This window comes from Erpetoichthys calabaricus, chromosome 12, assembly GCF_900747795.2.
Source record: "Erpetoichthys calabaricus chromosome 12, fErpCal1.3, whole genome shotgun sequence".
Classification (NCBI taxonomy): Eukaryota; Metazoa; Chordata; class Cladistia; order Polypteriformes; family Polypteridae; genus Erpetoichthys; species Erpetoichthys calabaricus.
The window spans coordinates 133,183,373-133,201,582 of record NC_041405.2 but is presented as its reverse complement, the minus strand read 5'-3'; the positions used below and the strand labels follow the sequence as shown (position 1 = coordinate 133,201,582).

At 39.8% G+C, this 18,210-nt stretch overlaps 1 protein-coding gene across 2 annotated transcripts in view; it reads left to right on the top strand.

Moving 5' to 3' along the window:
* Window positions 1-4,954: 4,954 nt before the first annotated feature.
* Window positions 4,955-18,210, top strand: part of mef2b (myocyte enhancer factor 2b) — a 60,168-nt gene continuing 46,912 nt past the window's right edge. The window contains exon 1 of one of the 2 annotated variants that reach the window (XM_051934659.1): window positions 4,955-5,244. The gene's annotated coding sequence lies outside the window, so the exon portion shown is untranslated. The remainder of the gene's footprint in view (window positions 5,245-18,210) is intronic. The other variant, XM_028816258.2, reaches the window with a different exon arrangement.

Sequence of the window (18,210 nt, the reverse complement as noted above, 5' to 3'; positions counted from 1 at the left end):
TAAGCAGAATGTGGGTCACTAGACTATAGATGGTGTGTCATTTGCTCACAGATTCCTCTAACAAATGCCTCCTTATCTATCCTCATAGCCCTTGCAGCTGTCCTTCTCAGTTCCCAATACAGACCGGAGTTGCCATCAAGCCATGCACTGTGACTCCTCTCAATGATATCCAGGGTGCCCTGCAAGATAAAACACCTCCTTTTGGGTACACTGGTAACCCTGCAACCCTGCTCATAATATGTGGGTTTGGAAAATGGATGGATCTGAGTGAGGCAACATGTTCATGGGGTATTAGAAAATGTGTGATTCATAAACATACATGGCAAATCTAACAGTTTAAGCAACTGAGAAAAATCACCTCAAATTCAAGTCAGAAAGAAAAGTCAAACCAAACTAAAGACGTTGAAAGCAAATTGCTTAAAAAAGTAAAAGTCTGCCCTTTGAAAATACTATGGCGTATATGTTGGCTTTAAATATGACGTCCACCATCCCATCACACACTCATACACACATAGCCTGGCTTCCTAGCAACAAATACCATCATAGCAACCAAGAAATTCAAAATGGCAGAGCAATGACATCCTCACTGTGTAATGACCAACCAGGAAAAATAATTTAAAAGATCAAAACATTGTTTTTTTCATTTAAATCATGACACCCACTTAACTAACGATTTTAGGAATTTTAGATCAATTAATGACTAATACTACTCCATGTAACAAACTTTATATTTAAATTTATTCGCTTAGCAGACACTTTTACTTTTACTCAAAGCAACTTACAAAAGATGTCAACATAATCAAGTAAACATCAGTCTGGGGGTCTGTTTGGGAACAGGTGCTACAGGACAGGCTATAAAATTGACTCTCACGAGTAATGAGCTTTAAACCAAACAGAACAACTCAAATCTAATTCATCTTATCTTAGTTACAAGAACCTATCCAAGTCATTACCAATTAGACAGATATTCACAGAACAAGAGAGTCTTCAAACGCTTCTTAAACACATCAAGGCAGTCAGTCGTTCACATGGAGGTGGGCAGCTCAATCCACCAGCTAGGAGCTACACATGAGATTTCATGCCAAACAGAACAGAGCGTTCATTATTGGCCTGAGCGGGCAGGAAGGAGCATAGGACCTCAAAAGTGACTCCATAAACATACAGATGATGCTGACCCATGAACTACTCTGTAGGCAAGCATCAAGGATTTGAACATAATGTATAATGCTACAAGAAAGCAGTGTAGTGACCTGAAAAGAGGAATGACATGTGCCAATCTTGGCTGCTTGAGCACAAGTAGTGTTGCTGCAGTTTGAATCATCTACAATGGCTTGGTAGCACATGCAGGTACCCCATCAGTAAAGAGCTGCAGTTGTCCAGATGTGACAAGACCAATACCTGGACCAGAAGTGTTGTGCTGCATACTCCAGTCATATGTGATGTGATCTTGTGGATGTTATACAAAAATGATCCGAGAGATGTTAGACATGGACTAGACTCTGAACAGCAATTTATACTTGAATATGTGGAGAAAGTGTACAACATCTTATCAAAACTACCAATATGAGATGATCTTTTAAGGCCTCTATAAGGAACCAGGACAGCTGGAACCTGTCAACTGAAACTTATTGATGGAAATGCAAACAGTTCTTATCAAAATCTCCCATAAATGCCCTTTTGCGCTCTTAATAATAAAGGTGCCAGAGTGGATCTTCAGAGTGATGCCATAGGGGAACCATTTATGGTGTCCAAAAGACCTATTTATATGAAGGTCCAAGAAAAAGGCTTTATTTATTTAGATCTGTAGCAGGCTCCATACAGTAAATAACCAGGACTAGATGGTGACAGCCTTGTGAAATACCAATGACTCACAATTTTAAAAGAACTCTTGCTGCATACAATAACAAAGGCTAATTCCAGGTTTTCTAAATCTTATAGTTTTCTGCCAGGTAGCCTACCATACATTAAAGATTTGCGTTTTTGTACATATTAGCAGGTTTTTCAAAGCACAAAGAACCAATTTCATATGCAAAGAACCATTAGCCACACAATCCAATAAAGAACCATAAAGTGCCATTAAAGGGGGTGTGGTGACTGCAAAGGCTTCAGTAGATGCTACGTGTTGTCTTCCAGAAGAGGATAAAGGTGATCTCTCATAATAAATTAATGTAAATTTGCATTGACCTTATCTTTTTATTTTTTTTTTTTTGGATTTTATTGATGTGTTTTAAATCAAATAATATTCCATACAAAAAAGTCAAGATTTACAAAAATAGGTTTCAAACAAACCAAAACATGTGGCCCAGTGAGGCTAGAACTTGATTGCAACGTTCACAGGTTGGATCTTGCCCTGGAAACATTTTGGACAATTTTAAACGAGACAGATGTGCTCAATATATAATTGTAAGTTGAATAATTATATGCTTTTTGCATATGGAGCTCGAGTGAATTCTGTGCATTGCTACCTTCCACGCCTTTCTGAGATGTTGAGGGGGAGATCCTTTTCCCATTGTCCTCTTGGATCTTTGAAAGGGATGGACTGTAAAATAGTTTTATATATTACAGAGATGCTATCTAAGTCCTCGAGACTGAACAATATTTTTTCTGGCATAGCGGTAGGTGGGAGATGAGGAAAATCGGGTAGGTTTTGTTTAACGAAGTTTCTAATTTGAAGGTAGTGAAAGAAATGTGTTGCTGGAAAGTTAAATTTTGAGTGTAATTGTTGGTAGGATGCAAAGACGTTGTCTATGTACAGATCTCTAAGTGATTTCATCACGAGTGTTTTCCAGACATTAAAAACTGTGTACGTTTGAGAGGGTGGAAAAAGGTGGTTCTTGTGCAGAGGTGCCACAGAAAAAGCTTCTCTATCTTAAAATACTTACTACATTGGTTCCATATTCTGATTGAGTGAAGCACAATGGGGTTGTAGTATATTGGCGATATCTTGTATTTATTGGGGTGCAAAGCAAGGAATATAAAGCACTACTGCAGGATTTTATTTCTATTGCAGACCAAGCCTATGCATGTTCATCTATTTGTGTCCATGTCCAGTAATAAAATTGGCCTTATCTTCTAAAGCAATGTTTTATAAACTTTTGGTTACAACTTCCACTGAGTCGTGAATTACAATAGTCCTGAATAAGAAAGGGTCACTAATGGTTTGCGGGATGCCATACGATAATTCCCTGCTTGTAATGAGAAAACAATCCCCTAGATTACAACATCAACCATGGGGGTGAGACCCCCTCCCTGATTATGATTTGTGACCATCCCACAAGGGGTATGGATCTCTTGGATGACGTTCCATGGTGAAAGCGGGTCTTGAAGACATGCAAAAGGCAAAATTAGGGCATGAGAAAAAAAAAAGAAGCTTAAAGAAGCAATGATCTAAAGAGAAGTGGACAGCCAAAGCATGCCAAGAAAATGTACCCCACAACCATTACAGAACCACACCAACACTTCACCTTATGGGTTTTATGGTGGCATTGTGTGCCTTCTCATCCATTTGCTAAGAACACAATGAAGAACTATTCATCACGACTATATGACTTGTCCCCGTTTCACAGGATTTGACTGTCGTGTTTTCTTTTCTTTATAAGGTTTGCTAAGAGAGTTCTCTGGTTTTTGCAACGTGTTGCTTGTGTACTGCAACCAAAGTGTGGTTACTGAAGTATGGAGCTCTTCACAGATTGTTTTTCATTGATCTGTTTGATTACACCTTACACTGAAATGGGCAGTCACTTTATTTAGAGCTTAGTACTCCTTGAATTAATGTGATTGAATCTGCTAAGGAGTATATACTTCTAATTAGTTATTACTGGTAACGTCCTCACTCTGAGCCCACTGCTGTCATGAACATGGAGACCATTCCACTTGAAACATCTGCAGGTTTGACATTAAACACTTAACTTTCACACAAACATTTCAAGTTCTGTACATATGTGGTGAAAATACTGTACATGAAAATAGCCTGGTAGAGATGCAATTCCATGTAGTTATCAGTTTTTACATTTTCTAAAATCTTTTCCAAAAACGTGATACTTCAGTATTCAATATTTGAGATTACATTTTCCTCTTTTGTCAAAAACCTAGAATCCGTTCATTGAAACGTCTGCTGTTTCCTTTTTTTAAGAGATGTGTGAAAAGTAAAATGAAGAATGAAAGCTCCTTCTGTCATCTGCACATTCAAATTGAGGAAGTGCTATAGAGACTGGGTTAAGTTCCCCTGTAAGAAGACCCCCTGTTCAAGAGAACTGGGAGTATCTGTGGTAGATTTAGTCAACTGTTACACGGGGTTAAAGAGTGAAAATGTGCCCAGAGCCTGACCATACTAGTCTTCCATGCAGAGAACGTCCATGAGCCCAGCCTTGAAAAGAGACCCATCACAATGTCACCCTTTTAGGAAGTCCAGGGCAGACACTGCAGCCTAATGAAAATGACATTCTGGACTGTAAACCTCAATGATGTCATGCAGTGCACACACCCTGGTCGTCCAGCATGCTAAAGTGTGTCCTCTTCTTTAAATGTTCAACGGACCTTTTCAGGTACATATAGGAAATTAATAACGAGGTCGAGTATTAACCATATACAGAAAGCCGTCTACTTTGAGACACGTGCAAAATAAGCCATTTTAGCATAGGCTAACCACTTTCGGGGCCTGCATCAGCATAACCAATTGAGTAAAGTGACCGCTGAATGTTTCAAGCGCTCGCTGAACCAAGGTGAGAAACATGTCTATTTTCGGTGGTTCGAGCCGCTGAACGGACAGGCTATTTTAGGACCCCTATATATATCGCGCGTGAGCTACAGAGGTGTGCCGCTTTTAAGTGACCTGTCAATTGTTCGAGCGGCGTACCTGGCCCGTGCCGCCCACACGCAAAGCTAATGACATTTAGGGGTCGAGGATTGTCAAGCGGAGTGATGTGTAGTCGCCTTTACTAACTACGTGGCCTACAGCTGCGCGAGTCTGCGTATAACGGAACGCGCAGCGAGCGCAGCAGCCCTCGGCTAATTGGAGCGCGCTGATCTCTCACCAGTCACAGATTTTGATGTCATAGGTTTGTGCTACACACACACAGCTCCGCGACGATCTGGCAGGTCTCATATGTGAGAGCCTCTAGGAGAGTCGCAGCTCGTCTCCTCCGCGCAGTTTCACTTTAACCTCCGTGCAGCAGCAGCTATTGAACTTGGAGGCGGTGAACACGGAGAACCAGCTGAACAGGACCACCCAGGGCACAGTCACAGGTAAGCGATCGAGTCGGAAGTCGGGTACCTGCACGGCCAGCATCAGACATAATGTTTTCTTTATGTATTGCTTAATTTAAAAGAAAATCCACCCGTGTTACAGAAAAACAGTGAAGACTATCGCAAGAAGTCCTGATGCAAAGTGCGTGTGTAGTAATATCACGCATGAATAATCTGACCGTCTAGTGTATAACTGCAGGGCACTGTTTTGCAGTTACAGTTTCTTGCACATCATAAAAGCTGGTCATCAACACCACGATTTCAAAACAGGCTTTTTTTTTTTTTTAATTTACGAAAATGCATCTGCATGCAAGTGTGTATAACGTAGTACGTTTTAGGCATTTCCGCTCTGATCTTTATCTTTAGCTGTATAAAATGCAAGTAATTTAAATCCATCATATAGAAAACAATGAAGGACTGAAAATTATTTCACCTTTAAGTCTATTGCAGAGAAAAAACTAAACAAGTTTTCTTTTTAAAGTAATTGTTTTGATAAGTAAAGGTTTTGGGATAAGATGGTGACAAGCAAATGACAATTTTAAGATATTTACTGTAAGTTTGTCTAAAGGCACGTGCTGTGGTGTTACTTTTGTAACTTAGTGAAAAATCCAATTGGTTCTTGATTTTAAAAGGGACCTCACTGTAAACAATCACACAGGCAAAGTCCACGTTTTCTGGACCTGTTAGTGTCCTGCTAGGTAGCCTACAATATATTGAAGGTTATTTTGTTATGTATACATATCAGGAACCTTTTCAAAGCACAAAAGAACCAACTTCACATGTAAAGAACCCTCCCGAGATTATTTTTCCCAATGAAGCAATGGAGTTACGATAACGCAAACCAGTAAAGTCCAATTACAGAACCGGCATTTATAAGAGGGGTGGTAACAAGTATCACCTTACAATTCAGCTGACAGACTTAGAACAACTTGTGTTTCTACAGACACCCGTAAACATGGATCTGTAAAGAGTTACTTAAAAAAAACATCCGCATGCGATTAAGGAGCCAACTTTCCTAACGAATTCTCACCCATTGCAGCGCTCATGTGCACAGCTGTCGACATCATTGGCAGCATGCATGAGGAAAAACATGCGTTACCAAGCAGGGGTCCCTCTCAAGAATCCCAGGAGTGCGCCGGGAGATCGATGTCAGCTCAGAAGTGAATTGGCCATTTTAAGAGATAATTTGGGGAATATCTGGAAGAATTTCACTTCTCAGGAAATATTTTTTGTTTTTCTGAATTTACGTAATTTTTTTTACAGAAATACGTTTCCTCCGCTCACACTTCTTTATAGTTGTAAAAGATAAGGCTCAACTATAGGTACGCGTTATTATTATTATTATTATTATTATTATTATTATATACCTACAATTCAAATTATAGTCATTGCCAATTTCCACAAAGCATGTTATAACCAATACCATAAACATTGTGTTCTATGTTACGATGTCATGATCAATTATTTAAAGTCTATATAATGTAAGTGGGTGCACATTTAAAATCAGTCCCTTTACTAAAATAACAGCACGTTTTATATATATATATATATATATATATATATATATATATATATATATATATATATATATATATATATATATGAACATTTTTGGTGAAACATGCGCATTTCTGTTTAAGTGGCTTTAATCAGATCATATACTGTATATATATATATACTGCTATATACTGTATATATATATATATACTGCGGTGGGTTGGCACCCTGCCCGGGATTGGTCCTTGTGCCTTGTGTTGGCTGGGATTGGCTCCAGCAGACCCCCGTGACCCTGTGTTTGGATTCAGCGGGTTGGAAAATGGATGGATGGATGGATGGATGGATGGATGGATATATATATATATATATATATATATATATATATATATATATATATATATATATATGAGTTTGAAACGAGTGGTTATCCTAGGAATAGATTCTTAACGAGGGAGGAGCGCTAAACGTCTTTCAAAGTCGTTCCAAGCCAATCACCTGCGGCCACAGAAGTCCCATAGGAAGGGCCATAACCTGACGCCAAGACCAGGGGACAGTAAGTGCATCAGGCCACGGACCTGTCACTTTCGCGGAGTCATTGGTGTGTTATTCGTTTTAAATTGTATGTGTCACGCAGTTGTATTTTGTTGGTTAGTTTTGCACCGAGCGCATTACATTCTCCGGAGTTCCCTTTTGCTTTTTAAAGAGTGATTGCGCGCTCACTGCGTGATTCTTCTACTGTATAAGTGTGTTTAATTGATTGTTTATTAATTACTTCTTCTAATTGCACTTTAATGGGTTTTCAAAGAACCATTTCATTCCGGGAAGGGTTCTTTGCATGTGTAGTTATTTCTTTGGGCTGTGGACAAAACTGGAGCCTTTAATGTCTAGTAGGCTAATCTAGCAGGGTACAGCAGAAAACCTGAAACGTGATTGTGCTCAGCCAGAGACCTTTCAAAATCAGGAGTCATGCAGATTATTTCACAGTTCTGTTATAATCAATTAATGGCTATTTGCGGAACATGCTACAGATCTGAATAAGTAAAAGTTCGTGTGGATGGTTCTTTTGGGAACCATTAGCATCGCTCGTAAGAACCACTCAGAAACCCCGTGCAGTAGGATGCCAGATTCCATATGCAGACAGAGCACTTGCATGTGCGCCATAACCCCGATGCGTTATCAGTTTACTACAAATGATCATTTATTGCTTGTAAACTCTACTCAAGCATGTAACACACTAATCGGTCAACCTATTTTAGTTTTATATAGCACCATTATTAGCGGAAATGAGAGGCGCTCATTTTTCAAATCTCATAATAGATTTCAGTAATTAACACTTATCAGGAAATCGTGGCGAGCATTTCGGTCTATAAATCCAACGTTTGTTACAAACCGAGGACCCCAGCGAGTTAACCGCAGCTCCAGCCTTTTGCCCACCAGGACTGCTGAGTTCCTTTACAGATCAGGGCAGCCTGCTCCAAATTAAAACGGATCGATCAAGTGCAGTCTTACAGCATGGGGATGGGCTGTTATATGTATTTATGTTCCCGGTGAGGTGTATGGTATTAAAACCTCCACCATTTCATTTTCTGGTGAATTTGGGAGCCACAAAGCAGGTACCAAATCCTGGACGGAGCGTTGATGAATTCACGTTTTATTACGACAGTCCCCCATCTTCGATTAAACAGCAATACTGTCGGCTTATTTCCATACTAACTCATTGGATTAATGCTATTACATTTTTCGATAAGCACGTCCAAAGTATTGCAAATATTTATTTGAGTGTCGACATTTCAAAAGCAGAGTTCGTAACGAACGTAACGGGCCCATGTAATCACAGAAATAAAATGTGCAGTCCAACGTATACAGCGCTTAAAACGCTTAACGTTCCTACATTTAAATGGAAAGTCACTCGTATGTATTGCAGAAATTCGAACCTTAAACAAACGACACTCCGTAAGACACTTTGACATTTTAATTTAAGAATGCTGTTAGTCTGCTTTGAATTCACTCTTTGCTGTGTGCCTTTTAATGCACTATATATGGCCGGCCATGTTCTGCTCCTGCTGTTTCTGTTGCACTGTCCTGGTCAGCAGGTTCTTGATTGCTATGAGTTCAAGGCACGAACACGCCCCCCACTCACAGACCCCCATAATGTGCCAATTTCTAATTGTCGGTGTGGAATGTTTGAGAAACACCTGCTCGTTTTTATACTGAATTGTTAATGGCACTTTACTGAGTTGTGTGGTTCCCCACAGATCTCTTGCTTTCATTCTGTGAAGTGTTATTTGCCTGTGACATCAGTTCTTTGAGCTTTTACTAATATGTGGACAAAACAGAAATTCTTAATGTTTAGTAGACTACCTAGCAGGATACTGAGAGATAAAACTTGAACTTAGCCTGTGTGATTGTTTGCAGCAAGAGTGTCTTTAAAGTCACAAGTCTTTGGTATTGCACAGATCTGTTATCATCTCTTCATAGCTATCTTTGAAATATGTTATTAATCTAAATAAATAAGGGCAATCTTTTTGAATCCTTCATGGGGGTGGTCCTTTTGGAGACCAAAAATGGTTCCCCTGTGGTACCATTCTGAAGAAACATTTTGTCACCTTTATTTTTATGAGTGTAGGGAGAACAAGCAAACTTCATTCAAAGATGAACCACACCACATAACAAAGACAGTTCCCTGAAGCTCTAGGACAGACGTGGTAACCAAAAAACCTAAAGTGATCTTATGAACTCAATACCCCAGTGAGGGGTATAATTGTATGCTGAAGTAACCCACCACCATTTTCACTGCCAAGTATCACCTGTGAGATAGAGAGTGTTTTTAAGCAGGGAGTAATGGCATAGCAGTTACGCCATGATGGGGTGGGCTCAAATCCCACTACTGACACTGTGTGACTATGAGCAGGTCACTTCACCTGCCTGTTCTCTAATTAGAAATACAAAAGAATGTAACCAACTGTATGTCAAATGGATAAAAGGAGCAGTCAAATAAGTAAAATGTCACTGAGTAATGGGGTAAGGCAGAGGTGGAATGGTGGCTCGGTACACCCGTCTAAATGAGATTAACCATCCATTCATTTTCCAACCCGCTGAATCCGAACACAGGGTCACAATCCCAGCCAACACAGGGCACGGACCAATCCCGGGCAGGGTGCCAACCCACCACAGGACACACACCAAGCACACACTAGGGCCAATTTAGCATCACCAATCCACCTAACCTGCATGTCTTTGGAATGTGGGAGGAAACCGGAGTGCCCGGAAGAAACCCACGCAGACACGGGGAGAACATGCAAACTCCACGCAGGGAGGACCCGGGAATCGAACCCAGGTCCCCAGATCTCCCAACTGCGAGGCAGCAGCGCTACCCACTGCGCCACCGTGCTGCCCTGAGATTAACCACTTGGAGGCAAATACAGTTGAGGAAAGGGGCAACAATGCCTGCTCGCCTTGGCCTAATTATTGGTCGATGAGTCATTTGTCCAGTCTATCACTATTTATTTTTATTTACCACATACTGTATATAAGTATGTTTATATTTATGTTTGCTCTGACTTTAACCCAAGTTCAACTTATAATCTTCTCCAACAACCTATGAAATAGAAAGAATGTCACTGGTGTGAGATAATAAAGTCATTTAGCAATACTTGTCAAAATTTTCAATGGACTATTGCTAGACTAGCAAGCCATTTCTAGTTTCACAACATTAACAGGTTCCTTTTCATTTCTGTTAAAACAACAAAAAAAGAAAGTTTATATATAGCTCTAAAGCAGAAGCATAAAAATAGCCAAAATAGCCAAAGGACATCTTCCACCAAGGCAGAAGAGTCTGCACTGGCAGCCTCCCACATCCTTTACTGTGGTGAGTTCCTACAAATTGAAGAACATCAAGAGCACTACTGCTTTATACTCTTGTATTACTGTCCATTGGAAAGACCCACTCAGGGCTATGTGTTGTCAAAGGTGGAAACTGAACACCTTGTGGTGTATGCACAAGCCAAAATCTTCTGTCAGCTACCTGCCATCATCCCAGCAATATGGGAATACTGTGTATCTGAGGGTGATTCACCCTGGGAGAGGCTGAGCCATGGCACTTCACTCCAAAAATGTGAGCAACTCAGCTGTCCAGTTTGTGGTAGTAGATGACTATATTTTGGATCACCAGTGAATTTTTATTTGTGTATGAAAATTTAACATATCTATCTATCTATCTATCTATCTATCTATCTATCTATCTATCTATCTATCTATCTATCTATCTATCTATCTATCTATCTATCTATCTATCTATCTATCATTATATAATGCCTTTTCTATCTATCTATCTATCTATCTATCTATCTATCTATCTATCTATCTATCTATCTATCTATCTATCTATCTATCTATCTATCTATCTATCTATCTATCTATCTATCTATCTATCTATCTATCTATCTATCTATCTAAATTACTGATGACAGAAGACACAGTCACTGGTGGTGGGTGGATTCAGCACATAATGATTAATTTTAGACTATGATGTCAATGTGTAAAGATAGTATCACCCCACACTAAAACCAAACAAAAAAAAGAGAAAAAATTAGCAAATACTAATGCTGAATCAGAATGGGTGGTGTTGTGACCTTCTGAGGGTAACTGAGAGGAGCTCAAGCCAAGCCACCAAGTAATTTCTGTGAATGTGCAGGCTGTCGAGTTGGATGTGTTTTTGATGCCTTTATCGGTGTCTTCACTCCAACATTTTCCTCATGTGCCATTGAGCCGATGAGTATTGTCTCTACTATGGCACGTGTGCTTCAGTTCATTAAGATACCAAATTACTTTCCCATGCTGCTCACGCACTCAAAAGTCCCAGAGGTGGCAGAGATTACATCAGGAGGTGATAGGCACAGGTAAAATGCAGCAGGCATAAGCTGACATTGCGTAGAAATTGCAAACAAACAAACACAACATGATATTCATCCACCCACTCCACCCAATGTTTGGTTGTAGGGGACTGGAGTCTTCCATGCTTTAGATGCAGTAGGAAACCTCAAAAGGAAATGGAAGCATTACACAGACTGTGACCAGGCACAGGATTTGAACCTAGGACACTGAATCTGTGTGGGTGGTAACCACTAAACCACCATGCCACCCTACAAGCAAATGTTATTTCATATGGCACCTTTCTAAGGTGAACTGCCTCTTCTATTCTGGACATTTTACATTCTCATTACATGCATCTACAGCTGGAGCTGTGGCAACCTTGAGGTGTGTGTCCACTACCTTAAACACAATCCCATAAAGTGAGCATGGAAGATCAAGGAGAGACTTCTTAAGAGCTCCTGTAAAAATATTCATGGCACTGTGAGGCATGATGGGATATGTGAATGATGTGGCCAGTTGAGGAGCTTTGAGCTAGTCAGCAAGTGCAGACGCATGACCCGTATTGCATGCAGAAGGTCATTCCGCAGATTACCAGAGTTTTTTCTTGCTGTGGAGAGTTAAATTCAGAGTAGCCAAGTTTGTAACGGTGACTTCATAAAGAGTCTGAATTACTGTGTGACCATGTAGAGGGTGATTCATATTTTGTGTTTTGCTTGTGAGAATGGCCTATGGACATTCAGATTTGGAGTAATTCTGCCCATTACACGGACAATGGAATGAGTTCATTAGTGAGAATCCATTGGTGATGGGCCATGTCATGACTTAGGTACAGACTAGCCATAAGACACAGAGTAGCCATATTTGCAATGGAAACTATTCAGAAGGTCAGTCATAGAGTTCTTGTGTTTGTTAGAATGGCCATATGGAGAGACATTGACAAAGTAGCCCTTCTCATTATGGTGACAATGGACACAGTCCAGACACACAGAAACTCTTTAGTGATGATAGGTTTCTGGAGGGTCAGTTAGGAAAGCTGGATCAATTACTATGACTGCCTGATGTGTTGTCGCAGCTTAGCCATACTCCTAATGGTGACCTTGCAACAGATAAGCAAGAAAATAACCATTTCTGTAATAGTGACCATTCAGGTACATAGATCATTAGATATCAGAAACATTTGGTTGCAACAAGAACACAGAGACACAGTTAACAACCTGTTATGGGCAGATTTTGCGTAAATGTTAGAATGTTATTCTTAATGCAAAGAATTATGGACACATGAAGTAAATTTCCCAAGCAGTGTGTTGGAGAGTAGGACTGTAAAGACCTTCAGATCTCGACTTGATGTTATTTTGGATGGATGAGCTTGTTGGGCTGAAAGGCCTGTCCTAGTCACCATTGTTTTAATGTATCCATCTGAAGGCCCAATCACAGAATGCTTGTTCACAGGAGTGGACTTGTGTCTGGTCAGACACAACATAGCTATGATTGTTATTGTTAAAAGGTTAGTTAAAACAGACGTGTTTGAAAAAAAGAGCAAGTGCAGGATCAGTCACAGAGTAGCTGTGTTTGTATCAGTACACTGGTCAAATGCAGCTTAGGCAGATTTGTGATTTTGTGCAGCTGGACTATCTGACTTCAGTCAGTCAGCATTTGTGTCCATCTGGAGGGCAAAATCAAAGAGTAGCCATATTTACAACTGAGTCCCAATGGAGAGTTAAGCATAATGTTGCAATGTTTGTGATGGTGACCATGTAAAACAAATATCAGACAGAATCGAGTCATTGTAAGAATGGCTGAGACATTGGCATAATAACGTTGATCAGGAGGGTCATTGACTGACTAGATATTTACAACAGTGAGGCCGTAGGTAGTCAGACACAGCATAGCCATGTAATTGACAGTAGTTATGTGGACAATTGGATATTGAAAAGTCAATGATGATGATGATGACCATATTGAAAGTCATAAAAAGTGATCAAGTTTAGAGTTAGATAATTGCATTTCTTATAATAATCATACAGAATGTTTAATTCAGGGACTCCATGGAGCACTTCCTTGTAATTGTGGCCCTGCAAAGACAATTCAGGAGATAACCACTTCTGTAATGATAACCATGTGGATGGTAAGAAGGTTTACGTAAAGTGTAGGTACTGCACTTGGATGAATGCTTTTCCAGCTCTTATCAGTCGTAGGTTAGCCCGTTTGGCACGTAGTGCATGTTTTCCTTCCCATAACACACATTTTTAAATTGGCAGGTGACAAGAAGGGTATCATCTTTAAAAAAAGTCACTGGCCCCAGTGCTGTTGCCAACTTTAGACCAGTGAGGTTCCAAAAAGACATTTATGAGTGTTACATCACACAAGTGGCATCACTGCTGGGCCCCAGAGGTGGCAAAGGTAATGCACTTGTGACTCTGTAAAGAAAGGAAATAATGGCATGCAGCAGTCATTGTACCTGCTAATCTTGCAGCTGCCTTGTTCAGATCAGCTCAGTCCACTGCTGCCATTAAGGTGGACATCCCAAAGTAGTGGCCAGGTGGGCACTCATGTCATGGTAATGCAGAAGTGGGAGCTGTTTGTCTGCAAACAGCATGGTTCCTTTCCCCCCAGAGAAGTGCCAGTAATTAGGAGTCGTGGCCCCCATGGGCCCCTGTAAATCTCGGCTTGGGGGAGGTCGATGCTGTTAGTTGGGCACAGTCTGTTTATGCCAGTACTTTTCCACTGAGTACCTCCAGGGGCTTGTCCCCTGGTCTCTTTTTGAAGGAAGCGATGGTCCATGGAGAGCAGCCTGGGAGGGGGTGACGAGAAGAGTGCAATGATTGCATGAGTTGGTGCTGCAGACTGCCGAGATCAATCATCTCGAAACAGCAGCTGCCACATTGCCACCACATTTGAGGATATGAAAGCTTTGCTGAAGCTCAAGAGAAAGGGGGGCATCTGAGGGGGCATTCCTGAACAGCTGTTCAGGAACACATTGCAGGGGAGTGGGCAGGGTGATTGGACTTGGCGGGCAACTCAGAGAAACTGAGTAATAGTAATAATAATAGAATAATAATAACAATAATAATAATAATAGTAATAATAATAATAAAATATTTTAGTTTGCGGAATTGGGGATGAAGAGCTATGGAGGCAAATGAGAGTAGATGGCATGAGACAGATGTCTTAAGTTAACTCACTTCCAGGACAAACTGAGAGGTTTTGGCTCAAGGAGAGAACGTGTCAGGGATGAAATGAGAGTTAGTGGCTGAGCTTAGGGTGAAGAATCTTGTTTTAGTTACACCTTGTAGACAGTGTGTTATGTTTAAGCCAGGGTTACATCCCTGGTTCAAGTATAGTTTGTATATTGTATTATTGATTACATTAGGGGCAGATCTACCAACAGGGCTTTCTTTTTCCAACCCCCCTCACTTGATTAAATAATTAAGTATCAATGGGCCTGTGAAGTGACTAAGAGGGAAGGCCCCTCCCCTTGGTAAAGAAATCGAGTGTAGCACCATAATCAAGAGTGAGAAATACCACCCTACGTTAAACAAGCGGGTGTCTGTACACTGCATTGTTAAAAGCATAATCAACTCTCTGCTAAGGAGTTAAGTTGGGGTCTTAATCCGGCCTTGGATTATGTTTTATTTTTGCTGTCTCCATTATACTTTGTTAATATTATGGTGTTTATTAATTATGGGACACTTTATTTATTTTTATTTATTTCTTTATTTTGTCTTATACAATTTCTTGTATTAGGAATTTGTTAGTTTTCGCATACCCCTTTGGGTCAGAGCGCAGGGTCGGCCATTGTACAGCGCCCCTGGAGCAATTAAAGGTTAAGGGGCTTGCTCAAGGGCCCAACAGAGTAGGATCTCTTTTGGCAGTGACGGGGATTCGAACCAGCAACCTTCGGGATACCAGCACAGATCCTTAGCCTCACAGCCACCACTCCACCCTGACACTTATGTATTATGCTAATTGTTTTTGTAGTAGCTTTCATTATTACCTGCCCTGTCTCCCACATGTAGAGCCTAAGGAGGCAGGGCCACCAATGATGCAGGTGGGTTAATGGTCTCAGCATGTATTTAAGGAGAAGCCATAGTTCACAGGGCAGTTTTTCAGTTGTATTGATTTTTACTTCTGTATTTGGTTTGTGATTCTTGTGATTTTTGGATTTTCTGGATTTTTACCCCTGCATTCATTAAAGGATTTTTTTCAAGTCTAAGTTATTTCCTCACAAACATGTATTTGCTATGCAAAACTGTATTCCAAAGATAAGCATTTTCTGTGACTTGCCAGTCCTACACTTTTAGAATCTAACATGTGGCCCAGAGCACCACCGGAATATAAAAGCCTAAGAACTGACTGAATATGTTCTCTTTGAAGCGAAAAAGAAAGCATACCTCCCATATTTCTGACACATGTTTGTGACAACAAAAGGGACATGGAAATAATCCTTTAATTGTAAATTCCGGGTACTATTTTTCTGGAGGTAAGGATACGTTTTCTATTTGCTTGTGTGATACCAGTAGTCTTCCTTGGTGGAGTACTCATGTTATGTGAGGGCTCAAATAGTTAACAGAGGAAACCACGCCCAGCAAGTGAAAGGTTGTTGCAGGAGGAGACAAATGCTGAGCTAGAGCACACAACTGATCTTCTTTTAAAATGGCCGAATCCCGTAATATTGCTGGTGTTTTTGGTTTGAAAATGACACATATAAGCTATTTTACAATGTGTATGTAACTTTCCTGGCTTAAAGAATTGACATATTTGGTGAGTTTTTAGGCTTTTGTTTTCCAGGTGACCTCATAAGCTTCCATTATAAAATGCCAGGAACGGCTATGTGTTTTTTTTTTAAATACAGTATATAGAAAATGCTTAACTTTACAACACAATTTCACATGGTAAATGCATATACAGTATAGAATGTTTGAGCAGAAATGATTTTGACCTGAAAAATACCAAACTTATCATTTAAGGTACTTTTTTGTACTATGATGTCTTGCAAGAGACAGTAAAAAGAAATTAAAATGACCAGGAGAATCAAACGTTAAAGAATGGGCCAAAGGTCAAAACTGGGAGACAACAATATCTTTCATCAAAGCCAAAATGTGATCAAAAATTCAGAGTCAAAAAAACAACTGGAAAAACCAGGAAGGACAAAATGAATGAATTTTTTTTTCATGCAGGTTTATCTGTCAAGGTGACCTTTTATAGTGTCACTAAAATGACAAACAAGTGCCCCATGGAGAATTCTGGGAAAGGTCTCCATGGAGACGCCCAAATTTAAAATGAAATGGCATCACGATAACGTGATCTAATAATGAATTTTTTTAGAATGCATTCTACAAAAAATTAAATACCAATTTTGAATTGCTTGAGGCTCTCAGCCTTACCATCCATGTATCGACTGTCAGAAACTGCACACAAATGTACACAAAAATGCATAAAAGTTGGAAACTGTAAAAGTTATGATTTATTTCATTTGTTTGCTTTTAGGTTTTTGCCTTTAAGGCAAAACCTATTTTTTCTCCATTTTTGTATTCTCTTTTCATGTTCTATTTTTGAATTCTTTTTGAATTACTTTTAAAGAAAAGTTGTTTGATTTGTCTTGGACAAGGGTTTTATTGGTTTACTCTTCCTCTTTTTTTTTTTTTTTTGCTATTTTATAAGTCTTGGTCCCATTTTTGAGCCTGTGCAGGCCAGCAGCCAGCCTTTTGAGTTTAGGTTTAGGCCACTAGGGGTGAAGCCTATTCAGGGAGCTCACACATGTCTGGCCTTTTTGTTGGGTTTTTTGAGGCCTTCATTTCTTTTTGTGGCAGGATCATATAATACAGTGGAGGATTTGGGTGTCATGATTTGCCTTTTGTATTTAATTTTTTGAAATGGTTACTTGGTCTGTACAAAGAATCTAGTCATTATGTTTATTCTTTGTTTCAATATGGTTTTAGCAATATTAATAATTAAATGCATTCTTCCATGGCTCAATCTTGTTTCTCTAAAGGGCATTGCCTTTTGAGACCTTTCTGTTTGCTGTTGGTAGGTAAGGCAGTAGGTGTAAAGGTCAGTGTCTTACCATTTCGAAGATTGTGGATATAACTTTAAAACCTGATTTTCTTTGAGATTAATAATTGATTTCTGGTTGAAAACTTTTTCTGCATTTTAACTGTGTCTTCTGGTTTACTGGTTTTTCATTCTCTTGTTATGTCACTTAACTGTGATTTTGGTGTCTCATTCTGAGCTTGTCTTTTAGATTCTTGTTCTTCTGTTTTTGACATTGACTAGTTTATCTTACCAACTCTTGTCTCATGATTCCATTTTCATTTCACATTGCTACTATTTAGTGCAGTCATTCCTTTGACAGGTTTAATGAGCGACAGAAAAGGACAGAGAAGTTGTCTGAACCGGGGTTAGGGTTAAGGACAAAATATGAGTAAGTGACACAAGATCGAAGTTAAAGCAATTTGTCTCAGAGAGAAAACTAGTTAGAATGTATCTAGACTGGGAGATGAGTGGACCTAAAAACAAAATGGGGACAGTGGCTGAACTAGGAGGTAAGGAGACATGGGAGAAACTGAGAAACAATGACTAAACTGAAAGGTAAAGGGG